Source organism: Thermobia domestica, chromosome 8 (assembly GCF_964235325.1).
Source record: "Thermobia domestica chromosome 8, izTheDome1.hap1.1, whole genome shotgun sequence".
In the NCBI taxonomy this organism is placed as follows: Eukaryota; Metazoa; Arthropoda; class Insecta; order Zygentoma; family Lepismatidae; genus Thermobia; species Thermobia domestica.
This window is the reverse complement of record NC_137461.1, coordinates 206895657-206908411: the sequence shown is the minus strand read 5'-3', so window position 1 is coordinate 206908411 and position 12755 is coordinate 206895657. Positions and strand designations below refer to the sequence as shown.

The 12755-nt window shown below is 33.7% G+C and overlaps 1 protein-coding gene across 3 annotated transcripts in view; it reads left to right on the top strand.

Moving 5' to 3' along the window:
* The window catches only part of LOC145693424 (uncharacterized), a 535492-nt gene that overhangs the window by 143448 nt on the left and 379289 nt on the right, over positions 1-12755 (top strand). Inside the window, exon 2 of one of the 3 annotated variants that reach the window (XR_014132768.1) lies at positions 11697-11814. The exons of the other annotated variants lie outside the window; for them this stretch is intronic. The gene's annotated coding sequence lies outside the window, so the exon portion shown is untranslated. Of the gene's footprint in view, positions 1-11696; positions 11815-12755 lie in introns of those variants that run through there. 3 annotated transcript variants of the gene reach the window in all.

Below are 12755 nucleotides of genomic sequence, written 5' to 3'. Positions count from 1 at the left end.
TTATTCTACAACTAATTTGAAACGAATTTGCCTCCATAACCCGGAGTTTGCAAGTCAGTACAGTGATTTCGGCGTAATTTCCAAATATATGTTTTTTTCTTTCTTTCTTTTTTTTTAATTTGCCGACTTTACTCAGAAACTGCATTGTGAAAACATTACTCTATTTTGGACTCTAAATTGACATTTTTTAATAGCCGGTGATTGAAGTACTACTGTAAACAAAAAACATGCCCCAAATTACCATAAAGTCGAACATGAATGAATCATAAATCGCAAATCATGGTAAAAAATCCTCTATATCAAAGCAAATAACTCAGAGAAAAATTAGGACGATTGGCGTATAAATTGCCAAAATGACTACCTCCATTCATAAGCTTACCACAAAGGTACAAATGATGCGAACTTTCGAAAGAGAAGAAAACATAGCGCACTATAGCACTAATTTGTAATTTGATACGAAAGTTAATTTGAGTGTGAGAAAGTTGTCAGTGTACAGAAATAAATACAAAAAATGCACAGTAATCAAGTTTAATGAAACAAATCCGAAACATACACTTACAAATCTTGTTCGAATTGCCTCCCTTGGTTGTGTATTCAAATTCAAGTATTCAAGAACCCAGCAACGACGTACTTCAATCACTGTTAATCGCGTTGAAAACCTATATACTGGGTGGCTGCAAAGATCCTCTCTCTCATCTTTTCTAAGGATGCTATAGATCTGGGTACACCAGATCTTTCATGTGACTCCAAATGTAGAAGTCACATGGCTTAAAATCTGAGTTCCATGTCCGACATGGTATTGGGCCAGCTCTTCCGATCCAACGACTGTCGCACGCTTGGATAAAAGTGGCCTGGACAACCATCATACTGATAAACCAGATCTCTTCTTGTAGCTATGGGCACATCCTTCAGCTCCATGGCCATTTCCTATCTTAATTGAAGTACGTCGTAGGCTGCGTGCTTGAATATTCAAACCAGGGAAGAGTTCGATCAACACTTGTAATTTAAGTTTTTCCGATTTGTTTAATTAAACTTGATTACTTTGCATTTTTAAATGTATTTCTCTATACTAAAATCTTCCTCCCCCTTAAGTTAATTTACGAACCAAATTACAAGTCAGTGCTACAGCGCGTTTTTTTTTTCGAACTTCGAAAGTGGTATGGGAAGCTTATAAACTAGGGTTGTCATTTTACAAATTTGTACCCCAATTGTAATTTATTTTCCAGTTATTCGCTTTGACATAAAGGACTTTTTTTCCAAAAAATACCACAATTTCTAATTTATGACTCATTCATGTCTGACTTACGGTAATTTTGGACATGTTCTATTTACTTCATTCGTCAGCTATTAGAAAACTCAATTTAGCGAGCAGAGTGGAGTAATTTTTCTTTCACATTTTTACAGTTTTTGGTTGTAAACTGACAAATTTCAAAACAATCACAAACTTATAAGTTTGACTGAAATCACTGATTTACAACTTTCGGTTAATGGGGGCAAATTTGTTTCAAATAAGTTGTACAGTAACTCTATTCAAGGTAAAAGTAGAATTTCTAGTCACCCTGTATATTTATCTTGTCTGATGTGTGTTCGTCCGTCTGAGAGAGAAAAAAAAGTCTCAAGAAGTACTTCATGTATCACCAATTTTGTATAGTACGAAAGGGTTAAAAGTAAGAAGTCGAGTTCGTTGATTGAGGTGATCCATCAACATTATGGTAGAAATCAACAATTTCCAATTTTAACATTGATCACTATAGAGCAAAAACTCTTTATACGTATTAACACTGTCTGTTCGTGTGTTTGTTTGGGAGACACAAAATCTCAAGAAGTACTTCATGTATCACCAATTTTGTATAGTACGAAAGGGTTAAAAGTAAGAAGTCGAGTTCGTTGATTGAGGTGATCCATCAACATTATGGTAGAAATCAACAATTTCCAATTTTAACATTGATCACTATAGAGCAAAAACTCTTTATACGTATTAACACTGTCTGTTCGTGTGTCTGTTTGGGAGACACAAAATCTCAAGAAGTACTTCATGTATCACCAATTTTGTATAGTACGAAAGGGTTAAAAGTAAGGAGTTGAGTTCGTTGATTGAGGTGATCCATCAACAAAGTGGTAGAAATCAATAATTTCCAATTTTAACATTGATTACTATAGAGCAAAAACTCTTTATACGTATTAACACTGTCTGTTCGTGTGTCTGTTTGGGAGACACAAAATCTCAAGAAGTACTTCATGTATCACCAATTTTGGATAGTACGAAAGGGTTAAAAGTAAGGAGTCGAGTTCGTTGATTGAGGTGATCCATCAACAAAGTGGTAGAAATCAATAATTTCCAATTTTAACATTGATCACTATAGAGCAAAAACTCTTTATACGTATTAACACTGTCTGTTCGTGTGTCTGTTTGGGAGACACAAAATCTCAAGAAGTACTTCATGTATCACCAATTTTGTATAGTACGAAAGGGTTAAAAGTAAGGAGTGGAGTTCGTTGATTGAGGTGATCCATCAACATTATAGTAGAAATCAACAATTTCCAATTTTAACATTGATCACTATAGAGCAAAAACTCTTTATACGTATTAACACTGTCTGTTCGTGTGTCTGTTCAGGAGACACACAATCTCAAGAAGTACTTCATGTATCACCAATTTTGGATAGTACGAAAGGGTTAAAAGTAAGGAGTGGAGTTCGTTGATTGAGGTGATCCATCAACAAAGTGGTAGAAATCAACAATTTCCAATTTTAACATTGATCACTATAGAGCAAAAACTCTTTATACGTATTAACACTGTCTGTTCGTGTGTTTGTTTGGGAGACACAAAATCTCAAGAAGTACTTCATGTATCACCAATTTTGTATAGTACGAAAGGGTTAAAAGTAAGAAGTCGAGTTCGTTGATTGAGGTGATCCATCAACATTATGGTAGAAATCAACAATTTCCAATTTTAACATTGATCACTATAGAGCAAAAACTCTTTATACGTATTAACACTGTCTGTTCGTGTGTCTGTTTGGGAGACACAAAATCTCAAGAAGTACTTCATGTATCACCAATTTTGTATAGTACGAAAGGGTTAAAAGTAAGGAGTGGAGTTCGTTGATTGAGGTGATCCATCAACAAAGTGGTAGAAATCAACAATTTCCAATTTTAACATTGATCACTATAGAGCAAAAACTCTTTATACGTATTAACACTGTCTGTTCGTGTGTCTGTTTGGGAGACACAAAATCTCAAGAAGTACTTCATGTATCACCAATTTTGGATAGTACGAAAGGGTTAAAAGTAAGGAGTCGAGTTCGTTGATTGAGGTGATCCATCAACAAAGTGGTAGAAATCAATAATTTCCAATTTTAACATTGATCACTATAGAGCAAAAACTCTTTATACGTATTAACACTGTCTGTTCGTGTGTCTGTTTGGGAGACACAAAATCTCAAGAAGTACTTCATGTATCACCAATTTTGTATAGTACGAAAGGGTTAAAAGTAAGGAGTCGAGTGCGTTGATTGAGGTGATCCATCAACAAAGTGGTAGAAATCAATACTTTCCAATTTTAACATTGATCACTATAGAGCTTAAACGGTAATACATTATGAGAAGCCGGTTTTCTTCGATCGATTAAGCGTCACAAGAATGTTTCATCTGCATCCTTAACTCTTTACTAAAAGTAGAAGTAATAGAAAGCCATTACAACTTCCGAGACATCCAACTTACCAAACAATCCACTACAGAAATGATCTACATGGAGCATACACAGCAGAAATCAACCACTTCAGGTTATAAAGTTGATCATTATTGAATAAAAACAGTAATAGATAACCATAAGCTGTTTTCTTTTTCTTTTCTTTTCTTTCTTTTCTTTTTTCTTTTTTTTTTGTAATCAATTAAGAATCTTCATCCCGGTGAAATTAAAATACCGCTAATTTTACAGTAATTATGTGATATCTTCAAATAGATAAAAGATGATTGAAATATGGAACAAGAGCGCCATATTATTTTGCGTGAGGTACCGTTATTACAAGTCACCTAGTGGCTTTCAGTTTTCAGCTGTTTAAAAACGCGAAAATAAATGCCGGTTTTCAAAATGACTCGAAATCGAAAGCAGATAAGTGAGTCGTGATAACGGTATCTCATGTAAAATAATATTTGTCTAGGGCGCTCTTGTTCCACATTTCGATTATCTTTTATCTATTTGAAGATATCACATAATTACTGTAAAATTAGTGGTATTTTAATTTCGCCGGGATGAAGACTCTTAAGCGCTCCAAGAATATAATCCCTCCTCCATTCTAATCTCTCTACTAAAACAGGAAATGGTAAAAATCTACTACCACTTTCGGTTTAAATATTAATTGAGAGGACATCACACCATAAATACCAAACTCCTTCACGTTGTGTATACGTCATACTGTTACTTGTTTCTTGCTTCCAAGAAAGTCTGCAAACTACAAAAGACTTCAAGACAAATAATTCTTCAGAAAAGGACAAACAGTAAGTGGAATTCTATACTGAATTCCTGGAAAATGTCCTAATGTGGGAAAGAGGGATGTGCCAGAAAGGGAGGATTTAACGAGGACATGTCTCTGCAGTAGGCGTGGATATGTTGTGAGGCGAGTAGCATGCAGTCTTATTCGATGCCCGGCAGCTACATGTGTTTGCAGTCTACACGGAAGAAACGGAAGGACAGTGTAGTTGCGAAACATGTCATTCTTTTTCGCAAGGGAACAGCAAACATATTATTCTTAACTTGCAAATCAGGTTGACTTTTAGTAATGATACCTTTTGTACATGCACTGCAGCATGCACAGACACACGAAGTTACGTAATAACAGTAAACTGTGAGACTAAATGTGCTTTCTGCAAAGCAGCTACTGTGTATACCCAAAAAGTTCCGAAGTCGAGTTGTATGAACAGAAAGAATCTTTACATGATTCTCTGACACATTGTCTGATTATTATGTTTCTGCAGACTATTGATATTTGTACACACTAAACTTATCCACAAGATCCTGAGGCGAATATTTGGACCTAGTGTTGTAAAATTTCCGGAAATTTTGAACCTGCTGGTAAAAAACAATTTTTTTTTCGAAAAAAATGGTAAAAGAACAAAAATCTTTGTATTAGATTAGTTTTACTTTAATTGAACTTTTTTTCTTTTGCGAACGTGTGAAAAATGTAAATTGAGAAATTTCAATACTGTGAATATTTAAAGTAGAAACATTTGAATATAAAACAGTTGTAATTATTCTTGGAAATTAATAGTCTGCACTCATCTCCTTTATGTGCCTTTTAGTGGTTTACTCCTAGCTGTGCATTAATTACATAACTTTTACAATTGCATACACGTCTACCATCATGAAGTGTTTCTGTTGCAACAAATAGGGCTCTTGAACGAAACTGAGTACTTAATGTGCTCTTTGATCTGGTGAAATTTTGGTAATTTTAACGAAATTATTTCTTAAAAGAAAGAGCAGTAGAAAAATTTCAGTAATACTCATACACTATGACATATAATTACTATTATTTAATATTCAGACTTTAATATAAACTTTATGTACAAATTTTTTAGGTAGGCAAATACTTGTCTTTTAATGCGACAAATTATCTAATATATATATATATATATATATATATATATATATATATATATATATATATATATATATAATACAAATGATCGAAAATGACCGATATTAGTGTCGAAGCCATAACTTTTGGGGTTGCTGTGATGAATAGTAACACTTCCGATGCCGTTTAAATAAAAATTCAGGCCCGCAACTTGAGTAGGAAGAGACATATAAAAATGACTGAAAATGGCCGATATTAGTATCGAATCCATAGTTTTCGGGGTGTCTGAGAGAAACAGTGACACTTTCGATGTCGTTTAAATACAAATTCATCCCGCATTAGAACTCGTAAATTAGAAGGGTGACATGTAAAAGTAATTGAAAATGACTGAAACTTGTGTCGAATTCATAGTTTTTGGGGTTCCTAAGTTCATTGGTGACAGTTTTGTTGCCCCTTATACCAAAAAATGAAACTTATTCTCCCCATGCAAAGAACGGGTATTCTGCTAGTCTTTAATAATAACGAACAGAAGTTTCACATGTTAAATTCTGCAATATTTTTCGCTGCTCAAATTTACGCACTTGTAAATTGTGTGTGTGTATATGTAAATAAGATCACCTCTCTTTTTGAGTTGTTCGAAAAATATACAAATAATAAAGAGGGATTTTTATCAGAAATCAGAAAACTAAAAACTAAAATTAAAAGCTATTGCTTTAAGTACTTTTCCTGCTAGCAAAATACGTTGTGTATATGCTGCAGACACGTCACAGCAAATAAGATTAGCATCAGACGAAAAAAATAGTTTTTAAATTATATTTTCAGGGTTTTGCCAATACTTCCGAACAAAAGATTTTTTCTAATGGGTTCAAAATTTCCGGAAATTTTGCACAGCATAAGGAAGATACGTCTCTCTATAAAATATATATTTGATTTTGACATATTGGTATTAACTAAAATTATACTGCCCCTATTATTTTAACACTTCAATGCCATAAAACGGTAACTTTATAAGATTACTTAAGATAATTTAAATGCGTCTATATTAATTAATTTAAGTAGGATTATGTTTCAGTATATTTTGTAGCCATAACTCCATTCTATCATAGTGTTAACTTAAAAGGAGTGGTGCACATATATCTGTTGTCACAAAATTTTCTATTCTAATGCAAGAAACACACCTACTCAATGATCTTAACTTAAACTAGTAAATATAAAATAGTTTTCATTTTAAAAGCATAATTTAGTAAAATATTCGAAAATTTCAATTTTTCCCAATTTCTCCGTTTGTTTCCAAGCTCGGGGAAAAAGGTAAAAAACTGTTGTTTTTTACCCAAGATTTCCGGTTTTTTTCAGACCTTTACAACACTATTTGGACCCAAGAGGAACGGGAAGGGGAATGACGGAAATGCCACAATCTGGAACTACATAATTTATACGGTTTACCCAACATTCTTAGGGTCGTCAAGTCTAGGAGGCTTAGGTGGGCAGGTCATGTAGCTAGGATGGAAGAAAGTAGAAACGCTTCCAGTCTTGAATCGGAAAATGACCATTAGGAAGACCTAGGCGTAAATAGGGGGAAAATATTAAGATGGATCTAACAAAAATGGGAATACAAAGTAGAAACTGGATCCAGTTAACTAAGGATAGAAGTCAGTGGAGAGCTTTTGTGAACGAGGCATTGAACTTCTGGTTTCTATAAACCATAGAGTTAGTTAAAATTATCCAGTAATAGTACCATCTTGTTATATTAGAACAATGCGTACCATGAACAGTGAAATAGTATAATCATAGTGATTTATTATTTAATTTGTTGAAGCTTAGGTTCTTTTTAAACACCAAAGCTACATGAAACGTGGACCTCTAACTACTCACTGTAAACTTAGTTGTTTATTGAGCTCAGTGTACCCGAGCCAAGCAGCAGTACAAGCAGGAAACTGAACAATGGAACGAAGTCTTATGCTGCACATTCAACAGAGAGCGTGCGTAGCGTAAAGCATGTTAGACAAAGGTCTGTCCCATGTGATCACGATACAGTTTTCTGTGGCTCCGTTCGAGTTAACGACAAAGTTAATGCATTCAATGCTCTCCCACTGGGAACCCAGCCAGAACTTTGTAAAGTTGATTTCTTCAATTGAAGTTCAGTTCCTATATAAACAGTACCACCTTCTATGTGTGGTGGATCATGCCATAAATAAGTCTTCGGCCGAGAGATCTTGCAAAAAAAAATCCCCGATAACTAAATGGCCAACCAGAACCCTCATTTCAAACTACTGACAGTCGCTTGTCAGCTTCACGTGTAATCTTAGTTGACACAGTTCCAAATTCCGTCCTTTAAAAGTTAGTGCTCGATTTCCTTTCCCAACACCAGCATCCTTGTTCTTACATTGCCTGACATCTGTTTTATATTAGCCATAGAATTTGGACACAGAGAGTGTTAAGACGTTGCAAGCCCTAAAATGTGATCAAAAAAAAAAAAGGAAGGAGGGATGAAGGGATGTTGTTGTAAAAACCAGTATGAGAATTTGGAAGAAATTTACCGAACTGCGCTTCTGTTGAGTGAACGCACTATACTATAAATGTGCGCACTCCAGCTAATAGACTAGAGAGGAGAGCAACTTATTATTTAGTAGTAATAGTATAGTAGTAGATGTATTGAAGATAATGAAGAGAAGATGTTCCTATCAAATTGGCACCCGGACATATCCCACACTCGGTAGAAGACTGTTACAAGTCAAAATTACACGTTTGTTGGAACATGACTTTTAAAGTTTGTTATTCTATCAAACTTAATCCCTGGAATACTGGTATTTCGACCATCTAGGAAGACTAGTATTTCGACCATCTAGGAATACTGGTATTTCTACCATTTTTGTTTAGTTACGTTTATGCAAAAATACCACCAGGTAGAGCTCGTTTCTCTCTCTATTCTCTTTTGAGCAATGATAACATTTCCATTTTTTGAATTGTAACACTCTTCCACCGGGTGTGTGATACGTTAGATCTTGTATTCGAAGCATTGTACTATCAGAATGATTTGATCCTACAATCATGTTCACTGAATGCAAGTATTCTATACTATATATATATATATATATATATATATATATATATATATATATATATATATATATATATATATATAACAGAAAATCACTTTCAAACATACAGTCTCGATCCACGTTATATAGCAGGTACATGCCACTGCTTTGAGAATGCGATTGCTCTGAGAATTCATTACTTGGAAATATCGTACACCAAAACTATCACCGGAGCCGAACCTAAGAGTGGGAGGTGGGTCTTTACTTTCCGTACTTCTTAAGTTCGAAGATATGTAAGTTCGAAGTGACATATTGAAACAAAAAAAATCCCTGTACCAAAATAACTAGTATTATTATCTGGTAAAACATACTAAGGTTCGATTTGTGGTCGCAGGACCTCACATTAAACTACAAACGTCATATATTCTTAGTTCCAAGAGTCGGATTAGAAGTAATTACTACCTGTATGTTAAAACTGTTTAAAAGAAATGGAAACACGAGAAAAATTGAATTAGATATTCGCATAACATTAAAATATACTTTATTCAGTTCATTTAGTACAGTCAGTGGCGTATTTACGATTTTGTTTCGGGAGGGGCTTTGCTAACTTTCGGGGGGGGCTTTGCCTGGAAATGTGAAAATTCTGCAAGATATTTCATTTACTTTAGTATACTAAGTAAGATTTCGGGGGGGGGGGGCTTAAGCCCGGAAGCCACCCCCCTAAATACGCCACTGAGTACAGTATTCAACTATGAACGAGTGTATCTTTGGGAATTATTTCAATATAGTAGACCTTATTTCAAGTTTTACAGCTAGTATGATTGTTGGTATCTTAGTTTACTACTGGCACGCTATACTGACTCATACTGGGCCAATTCGAGCACTAGTATACTTGGTGGTTGGTGTTTAAATGTACGTTAAACTCTCTAACAAGTAAGTAAAAAAATCCATCGTAAGAATTTATTTGACTACACGGAGAACCCTATATAAGTCTACCCTTGATTCCTCAGAAAACGGTCTAGCGTTAAAGGGCCAACTTACGGGTTAAAAAAAAATTAGATGTTGTACATATTATTTTTGGTTGAAATAGATGTGTGTTCAAGTTATAATCGTGGCCAATTTAACACTGAATTTTTTGTACAGAACCCATTGTCCCCTTCGTATGGAAAATCCATTATGTTTGCATTAGGTGGAGGGGTCTATTTGAAAAGAACATACGCGAAATTAGTCTATATATTTGTTTTAAAGCATTCATCTATCTAAACATCTTTTAAGCGCATGGATTTCCTTATCATATTTAAATTGTGTTTTAAACTTATTATTGCAGCTTTTATACTGTATATTCTTTATAATTTTTCTGTTTGCCGGAAGTGTAGCTAAATCTCGCGTGACCGAAGGAAGAAAAAGGCACGCACACATACAACGCATAATTTAACGGCCAGAGAACATAAATTTTTAAATAATTTCCTCTAGCGTGTAATTAACTGTGTGCCTGTTTAAATACGTAGGCCTATTTATATATACATATATATAAGTATTATTCGTTAGTGTTAAGAAATGTAAAACGCATGGATGCTTGATATTTGATTCTCTGGTACTTATGCGAAGACACGTAATACATGACGTACACATGCGTACTCTGATTTACCCACACAACTATACTGACGTACGTACTCCTTTCTTTCTTTCTTCTTCTAACAAGTAGTTTTGTAGAAGAACAATTAAGCTTAACATATGTGGAACTTACGCTGTGCGTGATTAAAATTTTAAAAAAGAGTTGTATTTCTTGTATACGGAAAGTAGAAACCTGCTCTCTCTCCTTTTATTAAAGAAGAAAAGAAAAAAATATTGAATGCTCCACCTTAAATTAGTCAAACCCTTCCCATGATTTTTTTTTTAAATATCGCCCCCTTTCATAAGTACTACAGGTGCTCTACTTTTCTTGACTTTGGATACACACATGAGCCAACACCCATCATGTAATGGCAATTAGGTCGTGGTTTTGCCCCCCGGTTGAGGGCGCAATACACAATTTTATCTTCAAGTCTCCTTCTAGTTTTTTTTTTTTTTTATATATACATTTTATTCATTTGCTTTCAATTACGACTTCTAGAAAAAACAACCCCATTGCGTGAGGTTGAAATCACTTAGGGACAACTATCCTTTTTTCTGGATAAGTGGTTATGGTGTGTAGTTCGGGTCTGGTTCCCGGTGAGGGTGCACTGTCGGATGAAAATCTGAAAAATTATTCTGGTTCCACTTTACGCAGTAGAAAAAACACGGTGACTCAGGGGTAGAGAGCTTAGCTCTAGTGCGTTGGGTCACTGGTTCGATCCTAGGCCAAGTAAGTTTGTAGTGTACATCATGTCCGTGGGTTTTCTCGGGGTACTCCCATTTCCTCCCACATCCTCATTCCACCAATTCTTCCATCATCATTCACTTGCCTCAATCATCTTCTCCCTTAGTCTAAAGGTCATAAATGTGGACTGTTAAATTGAAAATTTTCGTTTCATTTTAAGCAGTAGGAACGTTTTATATTACCTCGGTGCGGGGAAAGACGTAGAACTGGAATCAATCCAATATCTATGCCCAGTGAGTGAAACCACTCCTTTGTCTTTTTAAAAGAACTTTTACAAGTATTTTGATTTAAAAAAAAATACCAGATATTCGTGAAACAAGATGTGTTTTGTTCAAAGTCTCTTAATGGGATCAATTGCATGAAATTGAGTCGGTCAAGAATAAGGGACGAATTTCCTTCCACTTTAAGAAAATAGTTCACGGTAACTTTCATAAAAACAGAATTTAATGAACAAAATATGCTCCTTTAAGACTTGCCTAAAAATTACCTCTGTTGCTTGAAACTGAAACCGAATTTCAAACTTGAGGTTTTGGATGATGGAATGCATTTACTCAACTTAAGAAAAAGTACTTGTTTCGTATCTACTGTGCTTGAAAATGCTAGCTTAGAACGTCACATTACCATTTAACAAGTCTGAGCCTATGCGATAATTATAAAATAAGCTTACATAAAGATGACATATAGGTTGACATATTTACTATTTTCGTTTTCTTTCTTTTTTAGGTAAGAAGTAGTTACTCAACCACTTTCCATTCATTAATCATTTTTATGGAGCCGACTGATGAACAAAATTTATTTGGGCAGATTTTATTACCTAATGTAAGTGTTACACCTTTTTTCTTTTCCTGTTTTGTGACAAATCTGTGAAGTCTATTTTCTTTAAATGTTGATATTACTATAGATGTGATACTTTTCACAACTTTATATTTACAGAATACAGGTATATCATGTAACTGTCAGTGACAAGGGTAACAGTATTATTAATATTTATGTATAACTTTATTGTTGTTGTAATGTTTATATTTCATAAATTACGACTTGTAAAACGAATATTTGTAATCTTGTAAATATTTTGTGTCTGTTTCAGCATTGACTGATATTTTGACGTTATTATACTTTGTAGGTTATTTTGATTCTTTCCTATTTTATATTACAATAATAATGGACATCAAATGGACATCAATATTTTGCAAGTATTATTGTGAACACTACCGTTACAATATTAGTTTTGTTTTATTAAGGTAATTATTCTGTGTAAGTTATGTAAGATTAAAAATTGAAACTTTTTTTGTGACTTGGTTTGTTCCTTTAGATTTCTTACAGTACTATTGGCTGTTAATTAATGAGCGTTTCTTCTTTTTGTTTACTTTATTTATACTTTTTTTGTTTTTTTTCCTTTTCGTCTTTTTTAAAATTTTTTATCCGCTTTTATATTTTGTTTAGTATTCTGTTTCTAATCCACATAATTTTATATTTCTTTTTTATATTTTTAAACTGGCTTTTTCTCTATCCATTAGTTGTTTCTTTTGTCCTTGATTTCTATCTTAATTTTATTACAGCTGTTTCTTTGACACTCGCCTTTATAGACTAATTTCTACGTTCTTTTAAGTTTTAAAAATATTTATTTTTAAAGGACTTAAATAAAAATAAAAGAAGCCTCCTTCAAGAAAAACTACTTTCTTTATACATAGGATTTAATAGAACTTAATTTAAATATTTAATCTATATTATTATATAAAAGAATAAAGTAACTCGCTTATTAACGCGAAAGCCAAACTATTA